Genomic DNA, 20706 nt, shown 5'->3' with positions numbered 1-20706 from the left:
TGAAAGTCTGGATCTTCCTGATGGTTGTTTTGGTTGTCCTCCAGGTTTCAGCTCCATACAGTAAGACTGATTTCACATTGAGGTTGAACAGTCGAATTTCTATTGCCAAAGACAGCTCTCTAGAGCTCCAGATGTTCTTGAGCTGTAAGAAGGCTGCTCTTGCCTTACCAATCCTTACTTTGATGTCTGTGTCTGTGCCACCCTGCTGGTCGATGATGCTACCTAGGTAGGTGAAGGACTGCACTTCTTCCAGGGGGCTTCCATTAATGTGACTGGGTCATTGCTAGTGGAGTTAATCCTAAGGATCTTGGTCTTGTCCTTGTGAATGTTAAGACCAACCTGTGATGACGTGGCTGCCACTACGTTGATCTTCTCTTGCATCTGCTGTTTACTGTGCGAAAGAAGTGCAAGGTTGTCAGCAAAGTCCAGGTCATCAAGCTGGGTCCACAACGTCCACTGGATTCCGTTCCTACGCTCGTAGGTGGATATCTTTATAATCCAATTGATGATGAGGAGAAAGAAGTGGTGACAATAAGCATCCTTGCCTGACTCCAGTTTGCAGCTGGAAGCTGTTAGTAAGCTGCCCTCCATGGATCACTCTACAGTGTATACCGTCATATGAGTTCTTGATCAGGTTGACCACCTTTGCTGAGATGCCGTAGTGTCGAAGGAGCTTCCAAAGGGTCTCTCGATCTACGCTATTGAACACTTTCTCATAGTCAACAAAATTGATGTACAACGAGGAGTTCCACTCTATAGACTGCTCGACTATGATGCGAAGCGTTGCTATCTGGTCCGTGCATGATCTGTTCTGCCGGAAACCTGCCTGTTCATCTCGTAGCTGTGGATCGACGGCATCCTTCATTCTCTCTAAGAGGACTCGGTTGAAGACCTTCCCTGGCACCGACAGGAGTGTGATTCCTCTATAATTGGCACAGTTGCTAAGGTCTCCTTTCTTGGGGATTTTGATGAGATATCCCTCTTTCCAGTCTACTGGAATCACTTCTTCTTCCCATATCTTCTCAAAGAGGGGGTACAGCATTTCCACGGAAGCATCCAGGTCTGCTTTCATGGCCTCTGCTGGGATGTCATCAGGTCCAGCCGCCTTCCTATTCTTCATCATGGTGATGGCTTTTCTGGTCTCGTCTCTGGTTGGTTTATCGCAATTAATTGGGAGGTCCTCGTTAGCTGAGTTGATATCTGGTGGATTTGGTGGTGCTGGTCTGTTCAGGAGTTCCTCAAAGTGCTCCGCCCATCTGTTCATCTGTTGTTCTATTCCTGTTATAGACTTTCCCTGCTTGTCTTTAACGGGACGTTCTAGCTTGCTGAACTTTCCAGACAGTCGCTTGATAGTATCATACAGCTGTTTCATATTACCGCTGTATGCTGCCTGCTCCGCTTCTGCTGCCAGTTCATCCACATACTCTCTCTTGTCCTTCCTGATATTCCTCTTCACTGCTCTGTGGGCTTCAGCATACTCTTTCTGAGCTTTGGCCTTTGCTGCTCTAGTTCTGCTGTTGTTGACTGCTGCCTTCTTCTTCTTTCTGTCTTCTATCTTGATCAAGGTCTTTGCTGTGATCCACTCTTTCTGCTGGTGTTTCTTAATTCCAAGCCCTTCCTGGCATACTGACCTTAGTGTCTCTCTCACTTTCTGCCATCTGTTTAGTACACTGTCTTTCTCTTCCTCGGACCAATCCTGTAATACTGAAAACTTATTCTTCAGTCCAAAATCTTCCTTGGTCTTATGGTCCTTCAGAAGGCTGATGTTGTACTTCACTCTTCTGTCTGACGTGTCTGTCCAGTTCTTTTTCAGCTTCAACTTCAATCTGGCCACCTCTAAGTGATAGTCGGATGCCACGTCTGCTCCTCTTCTAACTCTAACGTCCTGCAAGGATCTTCTAAACTTCTTGCTAATGCAGACATGATCGATCTGATTTTCTGTCGTGCCTGCTGGCGATACCCAAGTACTCTTGTGGATCCGCTTATGAGGAAAGATGCTACCTTCTATGACCAGGTTGTTAAGTGCACACAAATCTCTCTCCATTCTCACTCATCTCTCCCAGAGCGTGGGTCCCCATGACTTGTTCGTAACCTGTGTTGTCAGGTCCAATTTTGGCATTAAAGTCTCCCATAAGGATGATGATGTCTTTGTTTGGGAGAATCTCTAATATTTTCTGGAGTCCGTTGTAAAAATAATCTTTGTTCTCCTCTTCGCTGTCATTAATTGGAGCATAGCACTGAACAACATTCATCTTAATCCTCTTCATTTTAGTTCTGAAGGACGCTATGATGATCCTGGGACCATGTGCCTCCCAACCAATCAGTGCTCTCTGTGCCTACTTGGACAACATGAAGCCTACTCCCTGTGTGTGGGGCGCGTCGCTCTCTTCATGTCCTGAATACAGCAACAACTCTCCTGTCAACAGTTGTCTCTGCCCCGCTTGCGTCCATCTTGTCTCGCTAATGCCAGGTCAGGTTGTTGCTCCTCATCTCTGCTGCATCCTGCGCCGTCTTTCCTGACTCGTACATGGTCCTCACGTTCCATGTGCCTATAGTAATCCTTCTGGTTGCAAGAAGGGTAATCAGCTTAGTGGCTTCCTCATGGCTTTTACCACCCAGCATCATGCATCTTCAAATTGAAGACCCTTCTTTTTCCAAGGTAAAAGTCTCTGTTGTCTCTATTGTTGGCATTTCTGTAGCAGATTGATTTTTTACAGGGTGGAGTTGCTAGCCCCACGCCCAACCCTCCTTCTTTATCCTGACTTGGGACAGGCAGATGGAGGAAAAGAATACTAAAAGGAAAAAAAAAAAAAAGTTTGTTGCAAAGAGCTTACAGGGGCTCCTTCAGGATTCTACATACTTTTAGAAAATGCTGACAATTGCTAGAGCCCATGTCATAATTCGTGTCCTACAGTATATATTTCACTTGCCAATTCAGTGAAATGGGATGTAAGAACTCCCCACATACACCGCTTCCCAGCAGCTGGAAAAGGGGATAGGGAGAAAGAAGACTGAAGTTTTTCCCTCCAACTAGAAAAACAGAGCTTCCCTCCAACTTTCAGGGAGGTAAGTTTGTCTTTACGCACACATAATGTAACTGCAAAGCTATTCAACTATGTATCCCATGAAGACTGCTCTCCTCTCCCATTGACGTGCTAAGGGACTCAAAACCACACAATTTCACCATGTGAAAAATGGAGATCTTCCCAATCTCTGAGGGTTGTTTTAACTTTTAATTCATTAATTTATCTAATGCTCTGGGCTCTTGGATGAAAGCTACTGTTGACTTGCAAGTACATAGTTTAATGATGCAGAGAAAGTCTCCATGAGGAGGAACCAGGTGCAACAAATGGCAGGAATCCCATGCAGCCAAAGGTAATTTTCCACTGGATAATTTTAAAGGTAGGTCAAAATTTGGGCCTGAATTACTTATAGTTGTAAAAATGCAGTAGAAGAAGTCACAGGGATAATGTTGAGTTGAGAAGAATCCAAACAACAAACTGGACAAAATTTATTTTCCTATTCACATTTTAGAAAGTGCTGGTGGGTTTTGTTTGGGGTTTTTGTTTGTTTTTTAAAACCACACCTTGTAAATAAATTCCTCAAATTGTTTGTTGTCTAATTACAGCTCATGAGAAGCGGTGTGAGGTTAGGTTGAGGGATTTCCTCCCAGCCTGTAATGATTCTTTGCAAGGCTTTGAAGCAGGGTATTGTTGTATCAAGCAGGCAAAGTACTAACAAGCTTCAACAGGACTGTATTTACAGTGGAAACCCCTTTACCAAGCTGCTGCTCCACCCTCTGTAACTCTGGCCTGGTCTACACTACGCGTTTAAACTGAATTTAGCAGCGTTAAACCAATTTAACCCTGCACCCGTCCACACAATGAGGCCCTTTATATCGATATAAAGGGCTCTTTAAACCGATTTCTGTACTCCTCCCCAACGAGGAGCGCTGAAATCGGTATTGCCATGTCGGATTAGGGTTAGCGTGGCTGCAAATCAACGGTATTGGCCTCCGGGCGGTATCCCACAATGCACCATTGTGACCGCTCTGGAAAGCGATCTAAACTTGGATGCACTGGCCAGGTAGACAGGAGAAGCCTCGCGAACTTTTGAATTTCATTTCCTGTTTGTCCACAGTGAAGAGCTCACCAGCACAGGTGACCACGCAGAGCTCATCAGCACAGGTAACAATGCAGTCTCCTGAGAATCGAAAAAGAGCTCCAGCATGGACCGCACGGGAGGTACTGGATCTGATCGCTATATGGGGAGAGGATTCTGTGCTAACAGAACTCCGTTCCAAAAGACGAAATGAAAAAATATTTGAAAAAATTTCAAGAGCCATGATGCAGAGAGGCCACACCAGGGACTCAGTACAGTGCCATGTGAAAGTTAAGGAGCTCAGACAAGCCTATCAGAAAACCAAAGAAGCAAATGGAAAGTCTGGGGCAGGGCCAAAAACATGCTGCTTCTATGCTGAGCTGCACGCAATTCTATGGGGTCCGCCATCACTACTACACCCCTATCCGTGGATTCTGAGGTGGGGGTGGTAATTGCAGCCATGGCTGAGGATTTTGCGGATGGGGAAGATGAGGAGGAAGAGGAGGACGAGCTTGCAGAGAGCACACAGCACTCCATTCTCCCCAACAGCCAGAAGCTTTTTCTCACCCTGACGGAATTACCCTCCCAAGCAACTATCCCAGACAATGAAGCCATGGAAGGGATCTCTGGTGAGTGTACCTTGTAAATATAAGACATGGTTTAAAAGCAAGCGTTTTTTAATGATTAATTTTCCCTGAGGACTTGGGATGCATTCGCGGCCAGTACAGTTATTCTAAAAGTCTGTTAACATGTCTGGGGATGGAGCGGAAATCCTCCAGGGACATCTCCATGAAGCTCTCCTGGAGGTACTCCAAAAGCCTTTGCAGAAGGTTTCTGGGCAGCGTCCATGGTAGGACACTTGACCACACCATGCATGTAGCAACTAATCTGGTATCATTGCATGACAAAGCCTAGCTGCGTACGGTCCCGGTGATTGCTGGCATTCAAGCAACATCCATTCTTTATCTCGCTGTGTTATCCTCAGGAGAGTGATATCATTCATGGTAACCTGGCTGAAATTCAGGAATTTAAGTAAGGGGACAGAGATGGCCATTCCTACTGGGTTGTTTGCCTGTGGCTTAAAAGAAATCCTTCCCTGCAGGTAGCCAAGCGGGGGGGAAGGGGAGGGGTGCGATTGGCGCCGAGCTTTTCCGCGTTTGGCTAGCAGGGATCTTTCCTGCTACCAGCCACTCAGTTGGGGGGAGGGTGGGTGTTTAGCAGTGATCTTCTATGATACCAGCCATGGGGTGGTTTCTGCTGCTTCACGTTAACAGGAAAGAAGCAGCACTCAACGGGCTTTGCTTGCTATTTGGGAAAGGAGGGCGCTGAATAGATGAAGGCTGCAGAAGACAAAAGACAATGGCTTACCATGGCCGCATGCAAGCCAAATTCTGCTGCCTGGACCTGCATCTGTGATCTCCAACACCAACGCTGCAGGCACTCAATGTTAAGATGCAAAATGCGACCTTGTAGTGAAAACACATATGCTATGTAAGGTGAATAGTGTTGTTCATCGTGAAAGAGTATGACCATTGTTCTCTAAAATGTATCTTTTTAAATACTTCTCTCCCTTTTTTCCCTCCCTCATGCAGCTGCAAATTTTGCTAGCCTCCCTACTCCATCCCGAAGGCTATCTCAGATAAGGCGGAGGAAAGAAAAGACGCGAGAAGAAATGTTCTTGGAAATCATGGAAGTGACCTGCAATGAAAGAGCTCATCTGAATGAGTGGAAGGACGTGGTATCAAAGTACAGGAAAGACGACAGTGACCGTGAGGACAGGAGGGACGACCGTGAGGACAGGAGGGACGACCGTGAGGACAGGAGGGACGCTCAAGATGAGAGGCGGCGGCAGGAAGATCAGCAGTGGTGGGATGCAACTCTGGGGTTGCTGCGTGATCAAACTGACATGCTCCGGCGTATGGTGGAGCTTCAGGAACGGCAGTAGGATCACAGAGTGCCGCTGCAACCCCTGTATAATCACCCTCCCCCCTCACCATGTTCCTTAGCCTCCTCACCCACCAGACGAGTAAGAACTCTTGGGAGTAGGCTCTGTGCACCTGCTCACTCCACCCCAGTGGACAGCCCAACCAAAAGGCTCTCATTATTATGAAATTTTTTTAATGGCCTTTTCCTTCCCTACTATTCTCCTCCCAAACCCCACCCGGGCTACCTTGTCAGTTCTCTCCCTCTTTTTATAATTAAGTAATAAATACATGATTTTTAAACGAGAGTGACTTTATTTCCTTAGAAATCAAGTTGTGATTGAAAGGGGGGGGGCGCTTACAGGGAATGAGTCAATCAAGGGGGGGGGGGGGTTTCATCAAGGAGAAACACAGTCACACAGTACCCTGGCCAGTGATGAAACTGGTTTTCAAAGCTTCTTTAATGTGCACCGCTTCCTGGTGTGCTCTTCTAATCGCCCTGGTGTCTAGCTGTGCACAATCAGCAGCCAGGTGATTTGCCTCAGCCTCCCAACCCACCATAAAGGTCTCCCCCTTACTCTCACAAAGATTGTGGCGCACACAGCAAGCAGCAATAACAATGGGGACATTGGTTTGGCTGAGGTCTGAGCGAGTCAGTAATGTGCGCCAGCGCGCCTTTAAATGTCCAAATGAACATTCTACCACCATTCTGCACTTACTCAGCCTGAAGCTGAACAGCTCCTGACTATTGTCCAAGCTGCCTGTATATGGCTTCATGAGCCATGGCATCAAGGGGTAGGTTGGGTCCCCCAAGATAACAACAGGCATTTCAACATCCCCAACTGTTAATTTCTGGTCTGGGAAGCAATTCCCTTGCTGCAGCTGTTTAAACAGAGTAGCGTTCCTGAAGACGCGAGCGTCATGAACCCTTCCCGGCCATCCCACGTGGATGTTGGTGAAACGTCCCTTGTGATCCACCAGTGCTTGCAGCACTATGGAAAAGTACCCCTTGTGGTTTATGTAGTGGGTGCCCTGGTGCTCCGGTGCCAAGATATGGATATGGGTTCCATCTATCACCCCACCACAGTTAGGGAATCCCATTGCAGCAAAGCCATCCACTATGACCTGCACATTTCCGAGAGTCACAACCTTTCGTAGCAGCAGCTTAGTGATTGCTTTGGCTACTTGCATCATAGCAGCCCCCACAGTAGATTTGCCCAGTCCAAATTGATTTCTGACCGACCGGTAGCTGTCTGGCATTGCAAGCTTCCAGAGGGCTATCGCCACTCGCTTCTCAACTGTGAGGGTTGCTCTCATCTTTGCATTCTGGCGCTTTAGGACAGGGGAAAGCAAGTCACAAAGTTCCATGAAAGCGCCCTTACGCATGCGAAAGTTTCGCAACCACTGCGAATCGTCCCACACCTGCAACATTATGCGGTCCCACCAGTCTGTGCTTGTTTCCCGGGCCCAAAATTGGCGTTCAATGGCTAGAAACTGCCCCATTACCAGCACGATCTCCAAAGCGCAGGGGCCCATGGTTTGAGAGAATTCTGTGTCCATGTCCTCATCACTCTCGTCACTGCGCTGCAGTAGCCACCGCCTCCTTGCCTGATTTTGCAGGTCCCGGTTCAGCATTGACTGCACGAGAATGCGCGACATCTTTAAAATGTCCATGATTGCTGTCTTGAGCTCAGCAGGGTCCATGCTTGCTGTGCTATGGCGTTTACAGTTCACCCAGGAAAAAAGGAGCGAAACAGTTGGCTGCTGCTGCTTTCACGGAGGGAGGGGTGAGGCTGTACCCAGAAGCACCATCGACAATGTTTTTTGTCCCATCAGGCACTGGGATCTCAACCCAGCATTCCAATGGGCGGGAGAGACTGTGAGAACTATGGGATAGCTACCCACAGTGCAACGCTCTGGAAATCGATGCTAGCCTCAGTACATGGACACACATCACTGAATTAATGTGCTTAGTGGGGCCGCGTGCACTCGACTTTATGTAATCTGTTTTTAAAAACCAGTTTCTGTAAAATCGGAATAATCCCGTAGTGTAGACATACCCTCACTCCGTCTCCTCAACTCTTCCCCCCTCCTTCCTGTTTCCTGTCCTTTCAGACTCCCAACAGCCAGTGCTCCCAGTTCTAACAATTACAAGCACATCTAAAACACCACAGATATGGAAAGTTCCTACAACTTGTACATTTCAATTTTTCAGAGTTTATTTTTAAATGACTGCTACAATTAAGAACATGTCAAAGGACTGGATTTATAATACACCAAAAATATACATTAAGTGATTTCCAAGATTCTCCTACCAGTAATTTTATTATGTCTCAAAGGAAAAAAGTGTAATAAAATTTAAATGTAAGCAGACTTATTTTTAACTACCTAGTTTTATATGGAATAAAAGGCTCTGTCTTGTTGGTACATTAATATAAATTTAAGTGACCTAAGGCATTAATTTCAGCAGAAGCAGGCTGAGAATACAATTTTTGGCCTTAATAATAAAATAAAAATTCGTTTATTAAACTCACATGGGATCCAGCTCCAATGTGATATCTCAAACCAACCAATATTCCTTATAAACATGGTAAAAATCAAGGAACAGAACGTAACTTTAGCAATGTATTTTCAATCATTAATAGCTCCACAAGAGAATCTAAAGCAGCTTTATACCATTACTCAGAATATTTGCATAGAAGAGAACAACATGCAGTCTTTTCAATCCTTAAGGCAGAATCATCCAATGATTAGAGTAAAGTGCACTTTAAAAGGAGTTCAACTTGAAAAATATTTTCAGCTTTCAATATTCACCTTAAAAAATACACTATCATTATTCCCACATAATTATCAATGACCTATTCACAGCACCCTCAGGATGGAACAAATACATGTCAGACAGCATAAAAACTAGCAGGTCTTAACTGTAACCCCATATTTTGATGTTTGAGCTAACACCTTTCCAATAGGCAAAGCTTGTTTAAGAAAAGAAAACAGGAAAAATGGCTGAAAATAGGTGATAGCTGACTAAGAGCTGTGTGAAGTGTATAAATGCACATTAGAGGGTTGAAAATGTATTTCAAATTTTAACAAAAAGCAGGGATAAGTTTTCCCACAAACTTTTTCATGAAAAATATCCCTCCCCGCCTCTCCCAACCAGCTCCAATGGTAATATTTCAAGATTTTTTTTAATTGGGTGTCCTGTAATCCTAACAGTTACAAGTCAGAAAGCATCAATTCTGGCCACTTATAAACACTTCCAGTTTTTCATTCTCCAAGTGACAAGACAAAAATAAATAAAATAAAATCTAAATATTCACTTACATGAAGATTAATTCTTGGGGAGAAAAAAATATGAACACAAGCAAATGGAGGGCTACAATATGGAATATATCCAGGCCAAAAAAGAACACATTAAAATACTATATCAAATTAATCTGGCATTAGTTTAAGACATTTTTTAATTTTCACTTTATAATTCAAGTTATTGCCAAGTCAACAACAAATCAATCCTTGGTGTTTCAGACCTTGCAATGGGGATTGCTTGTTCCTTTCTTCTGTTAGAAGACAAGAGTAACAGGGAGGGAATTCTTCAATGTAGCTGCGTTCTTGTCTTGAAGATATTCATAGAGTACAGTAAACAGTAATGGTAAAAGTTGTTGTCATGGTATAATCCCCGCTCTGAACCTTAGCGTCCAAAAGGTGGCGTACCAGCATGAATTCCTCTCAGCTCAATCCCAGCTTAGAACCTGTAGCGCTGCCACCAACCAGGAATTCCAGTGCCTGGTACACTCTGGTCCTTGCCCAGGGACCCCCAAGACCCAGACCCTCTGGATCTCAACACAAGGAAAGTAAACCCTTTCCCTCACCGTTGCCTCTCCCAGGCTTCCCCTCCCTGGGTTACCCTGGAAGATCACTGTGTGATTCAAACTCCTTGAATCACAAAACAGAGAGGACAATTCACTTTCCTCCCTCCTTCTCTTTCCCCCTCCCAGACTCTTCCTGAGAGAAAGTAATCCTGGCACAGAGAGAAATCAGCCTCTCTCTCCCTCTTCCCTCCTTTCTCCCCACCAATTCCCTGGTGAATCCAGACCCAGTCCCCTGGGGTCTCACCACAATAAAAAAAACAATTAGGTTCTTAAACAAGAAAAGCTTTTAATTAAAGAAAAAACAGTAAAAATTATCTTTGTAAATTTTAAAAAAAATGGAATAGGTACAGGGTCTTTCAGCTATAGACACTGGGAACACTCTCCCAGCCTAAGTATACAAGTACAAATTAAAATCCTTTCAGCAAAAATACAAATTTGAACTCCTTTCAGCCAAATATACAATTAAACTCCTTTCAGCCAAACGCACATTTGAACTCCTTCCAACCAAATACACATTTGCAAATAAAGAAAACAACCATAAGCCTAACTCGCTTTATCTACCTAGTACTCACTAGTCTGAACTTATAAGAGCCTGTATTGGAGAGATTGGAGAGAAACCTGGTTGCACGTCTCGTCACTCTGAGCCCCCAAAGTGAACAACCACCAAAACTAACAGCACAGCACAAAAACTTCCCTCCCTCAAGATTTGAAAGTATCCTGTCCTCTGATTGGTCCTCTGGTCAGGTGACAGCCAGGCTTACTGAACTTGTTAACCGTTTACAGTTAGAGAGATATAAAGTACTTCTGTGCTATTAACTTTTCTTATCTGTTTATGACAGTAGTATTTTCTTAAGTCCCGGTCCTGCAAAGACTCACATATATACTTAATTGTATGCACTGTGAGTAGCCCTATTCACTTCAATGCAGGTCTTAAGCCTATACATAAACCTTGCAAGATTATAACCTCACTCAACACATCTATTCTCTGATTTTTCAGAATCATTTATTTTCTAGTAGTTCTAGAGATCCCTATCAGGGATCAAGGTCTCATTTTATTAGGTAGTGTACACATACAAGAAAAATTGGGGCAGGCACTAATACACACCTATAAAACAAATGGACAAAGCATAACAGGTAAGAGGAGGACAAAGTAGCAGTCATATTACATGAGCTGCATGACCACTGTCAAGTGATTTGCAGACATAGCAAACTTGAGTGTAAAAATCAGTGTAAAAAAATCTATAGAGCCACTACCAAAGAGCTCCTCTCAAGGGCAGAGGGGCCAGACCAGGCAGGCGGGATGAGGGAGGACTACAGGGCCATGTCCCCATTAATTTTTTCCTGCCTTAAGGGTTAGCAAGAGGGTGAGGCAGAGAGGAGTAACCAGTGGGCAGCGCCCTGGGGGGAAAAACAGAACAAGGGTGTGGGGGGCCACGATTCAGGCACCGGTGGGACCCCCCCCCCACTTCTCAGGAGCTTCCAGCACTCCTGACAAGTTGAGGGAAAGTTAAACTAATGTGCAGTAATGGTAGCATTGCTGCCACAGAGGAGACAGGGGTTTTTTCCTGTTTGGTTGGGGCGGGGGGGGTTGTTGTTTTTTTAAATTAAAAGGTACATTTTTACTGCTTTGTACTTTTGTTAACTGCATTAGCTCTGCATAGTCTTGATTCCACTCCTTCTTGTGAATCATCAGAACAGTTCACCGAGTTCCATTCACTGACACCTGAGTTTGAACAGTTATCGTAATGAGAACCATAGGGTTGCAAAGTTGGAACCAAGGGATTAATTGGCCTGGATAACCTTTATTATGAGTCATAGTACATGAAGAGAGACCCTACCTTGTGTTTGCTTCAGTGGCATTTAAATGAATATCTTGCTGAGGAGCTTAAGCAAGTTAGGCACCCAAATCCCACTGAAATTCAACCCGTTGGTATTCTGAGCACCATTACACGGAAATCAAGATAATTGAAAATCAATGCTATTTTTACAGAGCTGCTTTTCAGAGCAGAACAAAACTAAGTTATGTTAGTTACAGGCCTTAAAACATAATGGCCATTTTTCATTAAAAAAAACATTAATATCACTTAAAATATGCATGTATCTTAGCCCATGTTTGACCTTCATCTTCATAAGCAGCCAAGATGTAGCTAACAAAGTTGCATCAGCATATGAAACCAATAAAATCCCATTCCAGATATACTTCAGCAGTGCACACAAAACAGCTTTTACTATATTAAACATGATTTTAGTGAAACAATACTACCTCTGCAGCAGGTAAAGTTCTATTCTGAAACCAAAGAATGCTCCAACAAGAAGACAGGATTCAGACAGACCAGTGGCATGATCTGGATGAAAAACTGCAGGTTTTGTATTATCTTAAATAATCTCTATTATTCTTGGATTTTACCTCAATTCTTCTTCCCCTTTGTTATTTAACTATTATATCATTCAGTTCCATAAAGCACTTTGAGTACAGCATGCATGACAGAGAATATGCAAAATAAAGTTGTCTTGTGTTACCTTTCTTGGCTTCTATTTTCTTTCTCAAAAGAAACATGAATTTTACAAAATAAATTCTCTTATTTATTTCAATAATCAAATAATACGAAAAAATTCAAGTTTAATTTTCACCATTAATGTTGCATTTACCTTTTCTTAATCACACTCAAGTTTGGACAATAAAAGTAAGTTGGCTGGTCAGTTTCACTTTCCCCTCCTCATGCACAAGTACAATGATGTCACGTTCTGATTTCCAGGGCTGTAAGGGAATGCAGAATAACTTAGTTTAAGTGGCACAAAACGATTTTATTTAAAAAAAACTTGACAGAAACTATTAACGTTAAATGTAAAATAATAATGAGTCTTTGACATATTTAAGATCTGTTTCATAACAGTATCAGAGGGGTAGCCATGTTAGTTTGGAACTGTAAAAAGTGACAGAGTCCTGTGGCACCTTATAGACTAAGGAACGTATTGGAGCATAAGCTTTTGTGGGTGGAAACTCGAATGTTGTCACTTTTCACTATTTTTCAGATCCTCACCATAGTGAAACTGACAAATTTTAATATCATTTCTACTCTGCTGCAGCTTTAAAACAAAGAGAGAAAGAGAGAGAGGACTTCCAGCAATAGCAGACTAGAGAAGCTGTTAAAGCTGAGTGGGAAAGGTAGAGTAGCAGAATCTCCCTTCTCTTTGCAGTAGCCAGGAGGAGGTGTAAGACAGTGAAAAACCCCACCTCCAAATCATTTCATGGGTTCTGGGATGGGGGAAACCCTATGAGATACCTTGGTCCTTCTCCCAGTTTTTGTAGAGTTGAATAGAGAGGCTGTAAATTTATCAGGCATCTATGAAAGTTAGAGTACCCAGGGGTGGCTCTAGACATTTCGCCGCCCCAAGCATGGCGGCATGTCGCAGGGGGCACTCTGCCGGTTGCCGGTCCCGCAGCTTCGGTGGACCTCCCACAGGCGGACCCTCCGCAGGCACGCCTGTGGGAGGTCCACCGAAGCCGCGGGACTAGCAGACCCTACGCAGGCACGCCGTCAAAGGCTGCCTGCCTGCTGCCCTCCCGGCGACCTGCAGAGCGCCCCCTGCGGCATGCCACCCCAAGCATGTGCTTGGCATGCTGGGGCCTGGAGCCGCCCCTGAGAGTACCTAAGCAAAGTTCAGGGTAAGGATCCCAGCACTTTGCTGCTTCCTACACATAGAAAGCGCATAGGCTCTAGGGTGACCAGATGTCCCGATTCTATAGGGACAGTCCTGATTTTGGGGTCTTTTTCTTATATACGCTCCTATTACCACCCCACCCCATCCCGATTTTTCACATTTGCTGTCTGGTCACCCTAATCGCACGGACTTCATTCCTGCTGTTTCCCCTCCCCACCCCCACACTCTGTATCAATCTATGGCTGATTACGGTGACCAGATGAGAGGAAGAAAATATCGGGACACATGGGGGACAGGGAGGAGGTCCGCCGGCGGAGCAAAAAAAACAAAAAACAAAAAAAAACCCAGTTCTGCCAGCGGAGTGAAATATCGGGATGAATTGCGTCCCGACCAAAGATCGGTCAGGACATGGGACATACACCTAAATATTGGGAGGTCTGGTCACCCTAGGCTGATACAGTTCATTCTCTGGCTTTTAGGCAAATTTCAAAATCCTATGTGTGAGTGCACAAATGGAGATGAGCAGGAGTGATTAGATAAGTTAGAGAAAGGAAGTGGTGCACAGAAAGAGGGTTTGAAAGAAGAAAAGAAAGATATGAGATGAAAAAAATATAGTAATGGAGCAAGGGAAAAAAAGGAGGAAAGACACTGAAGACAACTCACAAAAGCATATACAATAGATTACTGTAGCAAAAAGAGTAGAGTGAAGCCAAAAAGGAAAAAGTGATAAGAAAAAAAAAAATCAGGGAAATGTACTAAGTAGAGCTGGTCACATAGTGCTTAGAAAGAAATCTATTTAGTTACTTTTACTGATACTTGTTGACTACCTTGATTAATACTTTGTGGTATGCAACTACCTTACTTGCTGACTAGCATTTAACCAGCTATAATTAGTAGATTAATACCAAAGGAATTTTTGAAACACATTCCATGTATTTCCTGCTATTCCACCTGCCCTACTGTACCAATAAAACGTAAGCATTGACAATGGCACAATGAAATAACATACAATTGTCTTATTCCTTTCTGTTGCAATGGATGCAGCCTTGGAGGAACCTAGCAGGCACAGGTTTCAGTTTTAGACCCTGGATTTGTCTATACAGAGACACTCAGGAAAGTTAACACAAATAAACTAAAGGTGCAAAGTTAGCTGTCAAAAGTTAAAGTGTATTAAACTCTCATGTGTGCACTAATTCAGAAGTGAAATGGCACTAGTTTGCTGTAGCTTAGGTCTGGCATACACTAGAAAAATAAGTCAGTTTGTATGTAGCTATGTAGCTCAGGGATACGAAAAATCCATAGCTCCGAGCAGCCTAGTTAAGTCAACCTAACACCTAGTACTGACACTGCTATGTCAACAGAAGACTTCTTCTCATCAACCTAGCTACCTTCTCTCAAGTATTCCCCTCCTGTTGGTGTAGGTAGTGTCTATGCTGAAGCGGTGCAAACATACTGTTGTAACATTTTAAGTGTAGACACAGCCTTAATTTTCCTTGGATTAAGGCTGTTTCACTTCTTTAATATATGCCAATTAACTTCATACCTTTAGGCCTGGTCTACACTACGCTGGTAAACCGATTTTAACAGTGTTAAATCGATTTCACGCTGCACCCGTCCACGCTACACTGCTGTTTATATCGATTTAAAGGGCTCTTTAAATCGATTTCTATACTCCTACAAAACGAGAGGAGTAACGCTAAAATCGATATTACTATATTGGATTAGAATTAGTATGGACGCAAATCGATGTTATTGGCCTCATTATTTTACAGTAGCTACCCACAGTGCACCACTCCAGAAGTCGACGCTAGCCTCAGACCATGGATGCACATCAACGAATTAATGTGCCTAGTGTGGATGCGCACAATCGACTTTATAATATCTGTTTTATAAAATCGGTTTAAGCTAATTCGAATTTATCCTGTAGTGTAGACGTAGCCTTAGTTACCTTGCATCTGATGAAGTGGGTATTCACCCACGAAAGCTCATGCTCCAAAACGTCTGTTAGTTTATAAGGTGCCACAGGATTCTTTGTTGCTTTTACAGATCCAGATTAACACGGCTACCCCTCTGATACTTGATACCTTTAGTTAATTCATTTTAATTCCCCCATATAGAGAAGTCTGGTCTCGCTAATAGGTAGAGTCTTCAGTCTATTAAGTGACAAGTACATTTTTCAAGCCCTGAGCTAGTTAGTTCTATGTTAGTGCAGGGGAAAGGAGGCAGAGAAGCTAAGTGATTTGTCCAACAGCATCAGACAAAATCTACAGCAAATCCACGTGTACACAGACTCTCAGTACCTTAACCATCCCGCCATCCTCTTCTTCCCTTCCCATTTAAGCCTATTGAGAAGTCTTGAATCTACAGTCCCTCCCTTGAGTCTCTCTCTCTTTGGGTGGGGTGTGGAGTTTGTAGAAGCCAACCACACATTTCCCAACAGATAAAGCCACTGATGCAGTCTCTTGCACAATAGGAACGTGTTCCATTCCCCTCTCCCATCCTCGGCATGACTTGTTCTGCAAGTTGGTCTTATTATCTCAATGCGTGCAGCAGTTTGGAGGAAAGAGAATGAGTTAGAGATATTGTCAAGCAAGCCCAACCCACAGTTTATACCACCTTCGTGAGCACAAGTGCTGTAGGAGCAGGGGGGATGGAAAGAGAGATGAAGAATTCAGACCAGTACCGGTTAGGAGTGGGACGGATTCACTCAGGAAAGAGCTCTGCTCAGTTGCAGTGAAAGTCACACATTACTCAGCGGGGAGGAGGGTTTACGACCTGAAACTGAACCGTGAACAAACACACCCCCTGCACTTGTCTCTCCTCTCCTGCGCTCCCGGACAGGGAAACATGCGCGCATTCCCCGGGAAGGCGATTTTAGCTGCAGGCAGCCATGCTGCCGCGGCTTTGTAGGTCAGCCTAGAAACACCTTTTTGTCCCTTACATTCAGCCTGCAGCCGCCGAGGCTTTAAGCCCATCAGTCAGCAACCATTTGTTAGAGCGGGGCCCGGGCAACAAGCCGAGTCAGGTGAGTGGCTGCAGCGCACCCGCCCCTCTTCCCGGAGCCGGACGTGGGTCTCACCTCGCCCAAAGCCTGAAGGGGGATGGGAAACAGCGTTTTTCCCCAAACCCACCTTCTGTTAGACCTGCCACCCACCGCAGCCCCTAACTCCCTTCCCCACCGCAATCCCTAAGATCCCCCCTTCCCCAGCTTCCCTCCTCCGCACCCTGCCGGGCCCCCAGCCCAGCTACCTTCCCTCGCCCTTGCCGACCCAGCCTCACTCCCCCGGCCCGAAAGTTTCCAGGAAGTTGCCCGGAGCCCCCGCGGCCACTCACCAGCGGCAAGACACGAGCGCGCACCGCACCTGCCCAGCAGTCAGCAAGCGCTAGTGACAGCGGAGCCGGCCACACACACGCTCCCCACTGGGAGGGGAGGGAGAGCCCTGAGTCACCTTCCCCCTGGCCCCGCCCATGGGACAGGCTGGGCCGGGCTGCACCCTGCTGGGCCAGCCCAGTGCCCGCCCCTCCGGCTGAGCCGCACGGGCTGCGGCAGGTGGGAGCCGCCGCTCGCGGGCTAGGGGGGCCCTGCTGAAGGGGCGAGCGCAGATTCCCGAAGCCCCTAGGTAGCCACTCTGGCGCCCTCTGGCTGCGCCCTGCTCCCAGGAGCTCACCCATCTTTTCCTCTCCTTTGCACAGCCACCGCTTCAGCTCCCCACCCCACCCCCTTTTATAGAAGCCTGAGGGGGAAACTTGTAAATGGCTGGACATGACCCGGTCGCCTCCCAAGAGCTCTCCGAAATCGTCTTCCTCTGAAGCCTCAGGGATGGCCCTGGTTGGAGATGGGACATTGAACCCAGAGAGCCAGGCCCTGCTGTGGCATGGAGTACACCCCCACCTTCCGCCTTTCAGGTGGTTGGTTTAACCCTCACAGGCTCAGGGTCTAACTGCTGGCCAGATGTTGGGTCAGAAGGAATTTTCTCCCAGCTCAGATTGGCAGTGACCACAGGGTTTTTTACAACTTCCTCTGCAGCATGCAGGTCACTTGCCAGGATTAGCTGGGTGTATCTCACCTAATTATTTCCTGCCATTATGGGTCTCTCAGGCACTGGTGCACTAGTCTAGTCTAGTCTCTTCCTGTGGCACATAATAGTCAAGCTGTAATATCGTGTTCTAGTTGGGGTTAGCTATCAATAAACCCTCAGAGTAGTCAGGTATGAAAACCGTGGGATTGCATATTAGGGTTACCAGAAGCAGTGCTACTGGGATTCTCCAAGCATGAGCTACCAGAATTCAGTTTGCTAGGAGGATCACTAGCTTTCCCGGACTATGCTAGGTATTGACAGGAGGTGTGACGAGAAAGTTGAGCCATTGCCACCCAGAGTATCATATGCAAGCATAGACTCACTCAGCACACACCAGATTTGTTGACGTGAAACTCAATACTGCAAGTCATCACAAGAACTCTCCAACCAACTCATCTTCCATGGTTTCCAGTTCTGAGCCACATTGCTCCCCCTTACATCAGTAGGGAAACTGCAGCTGGCAAGCTGCGGGAAAAGCTGCATGTCAAACCAAGCTTGCCCTTGTTCAGCTACACGTCTTTCATCATGACACCCACTGTGGTTGAGGCTGCCACCAGGACATGACAGTGCAGTCATTGTGGCAGGAAGACTGGCGCTTAACATCAACCACCAATCAGTTCCTTGTCACAGACCCTACTGCTAACCTGCCCAGCTTCAACCTACCACATCATCAGTGGGCCCTTCTTAACCAATTCGGGCCCCGCACTGTTGGGGTCTTTGAGACAATCTAAGCTGCAGCACAGATCAAACAATGATACACATTGTCGAGGAGTGTTCACTATCCAAATTCAGCGGTGAACTCAGAGAGCTCTACCTGGACACTGAGAATGCTATTGCTTGGCTCAGTGAATATGCAAATTTTAAATACAATTAATTGGGGTTGTGCGGCTTAGTGTGCAGGTGGTGTTGGTGCCTTGTGATATACAGCGGTCAGATTAGATGATCTGGCAGTTCCTACTAGCCTTAATCTCTAGACTACTACTTTATGGAGAATGAACAAGAGATGGACACTTTTTCTGGGACATAGAGAAGTGGATCTTTTCTTTGAGCATGTTCTTGCGGGGTGGATAGCTGTGTCCAAAGGGGTTGTTAGCATAGCCAGAAAGAATAAGCACTGACAAGGACAACATATATATATTAATAATTGGGCAAAGGGAACCTAAGTCTTTTCAGATCCAAGTAGGACAGGCATGGAGGTGCAGTGTAAAAGATAGTAGGCCCAGGGGGAGATAGTTCCCACTTAGCCTTCCATAGAATGCTAAGTCATCCACTACAGCTTAGAAAAGAGCAGGGAACATATAGACCTGCAAGAGCAAGAAGATGTGAGGGCAGAGTTGCAAGGAGTGGGAAGATGGGGCAGGAAGGTTTGGTGCATTGTTAGACCAGAGAAAAGGTTGTAATCATGGATAGGGTTTGATAATCAGCCTCCAGCCACCCCAAGGAGAGAACAGAAGGTTTAAACCCAACAAATATGCAGTTAAATCAACTGATTGTACTATAAATTTATCAAGCAATGTCTTTTATGAAAGCTTTAATATTCTGACTTTGATGCTCACTATGAAATATCCATACAGACTATGGTTATGAATTTATATATATAGAAAACTGGGCTCATAATCCGTGGGTCAATTTCAACTACACCTCACAATAGAATGGTCAAGCAGGCAGGGGCACTTCCCAAGCCAGTTGTTCAGAAGAAACGTGCTTCAAATAATTATCCATTGTCTAATTTGAAAGTATAAAGCCTGAAGTTGCATCTATGTTTGTTTTCTGTGTAATTTGAGTATCTTTACCTCCTTTACTATTTCATCTTTGAATCTGTGCTTTTCCTGTTAAATAAACTTTTTGTTTATTTTCATCCCAAGCAGTTCGCTGCAAACTGTATGGAGTGAATATGCCAATGTAAGCTGATATCTGAGGGACTGGTCCCAGGCCTTTAGGGGTAATGAAGCAGAGCAGAGCAGAACGGTCCATGTGTCTGGTAGTTAGGAACTCAGGAAGGATGTATTTGGGGAGACTCAGGACTGGAAGGGCTGTTGGTGTCACTATACAAGCAGTAACTAGGCTGATGAGAACTACGGTGAGACCTTATGCTTGGGGACAAGCTATAGCATCAGGGATCTGCACCATAGCTGCACAGCACAAAGCTCCCCAACGTCACAAGGTAGGTGGTGATCTGGAGAGGAAAAGACGGCTCGAGGAGGAGGGATGGATGGATGGAGCTGGAGGTCTGACGTCACAGTGAGGGGGCAGAGCTGGTGCAACAAAAAGCTTGCCGAGCAGTACAAACACAGGCATCTTGAGCAGAAGAGGGTCCAGGCAGGCCCATGGACCCAGGAAGGAAGGACATAAGGATATGCCTGATCAAGAGCAAGCAGACAAACAGATGTGGATGCGGTGGACCCCTCGCTCAGTCTGTAGCCTGAGTCATTGTGGACTCTAAGCCTGTTCTGAGATTCTGATGGTGGTAATTTGGGAAGTTATTTTTCTTGACATGTTATTTCCTGTAATAATATAACAGGATTAAACCCTGAGGACTGAGACACAAGCCTGCCATGGCCAGACTCAGTTGTCAAGAGAGTGAACTCACTTTCTACCTTGGCAGGTGTTGAGTATGTTTGCGGCACAGCTGAAGGTGCTGTGACCCAGAATCTTCTGGGAGCAGGGAGTCACTGGTGCAGATAGGAAATGCTGTGGGCCACAACTCTGTTGGCAGCAGGGAAGACTGCCGGGTGTGGTAAGACACCGGTACAACTAAAAGGTGCTGTGACCAGGACACCACTGGGAACAGGGAAACTAGGCATGGCTGTTTTGTGACGGTGCTTGAGCTGCTCTGGAATGAGGAAGACTCTGGGTGATAAAAGCTCAGGCAAATTCATGCTACCCAGAAAAGAATGGGAAACAAGCACTGAGAGAAGTATAGATATCAAGGAGGGGGAAAGATGTCCCCTAACCTATGGGTTTAGGGTGGTCATTTAAGATGTAATTAAATCTGAGGAGGATGGAATAAGATAACAAGAAACACCATATGGCATTTCTCAGCAAAAAACTAATAGGTGGTTCCAGCTGTTA

The 20706-nt window shown here is 45.4% G+C and overlaps 1 protein-coding gene across 2 annotated transcripts in view; it reads right to left on the bottom strand.

Annotated features, from left to right (window-relative positions):
* Positions 1–20706, bottom strand: part of ELOVL7 (ELOVL fatty acid elongase 7) — a 107588-nt gene that overhangs the window by 40957 nt on the left and 45925 nt on the right. The window contains exons 1-2 of one of the 2 annotated variants that reach the window (XM_030565914.1): positions 16889–16958; positions 12542–12650 (exon numbers count right to left, since the gene is read on the bottom strand). The gene's annotated coding sequence lies outside the window, so the exon portion shown is untranslated. Of the gene's footprint in view, positions 1–12541; positions 12651–16888; positions 16959–20706 lie in introns of those variants that run through there. The other variant, XM_030565915.1, reaches the window with a different exon arrangement.

The sequence above is a fragment of the Gopherus evgoodei genome, chromosome 6 (assembly GCF_007399415.2).
Source record: "Gopherus evgoodei ecotype Sinaloan lineage chromosome 6, rGopEvg1_v1.p, whole genome shotgun sequence".
In the NCBI taxonomy this organism is placed as follows: Eukaryota; Metazoa; Chordata; order Testudines; family Testudinidae; genus Gopherus; species Gopherus evgoodei.
The sequence above is the reverse complement of the archived record's forward strand: the minus strand, read 5'-3'. Positions and strand labels throughout refer to the sequence as shown.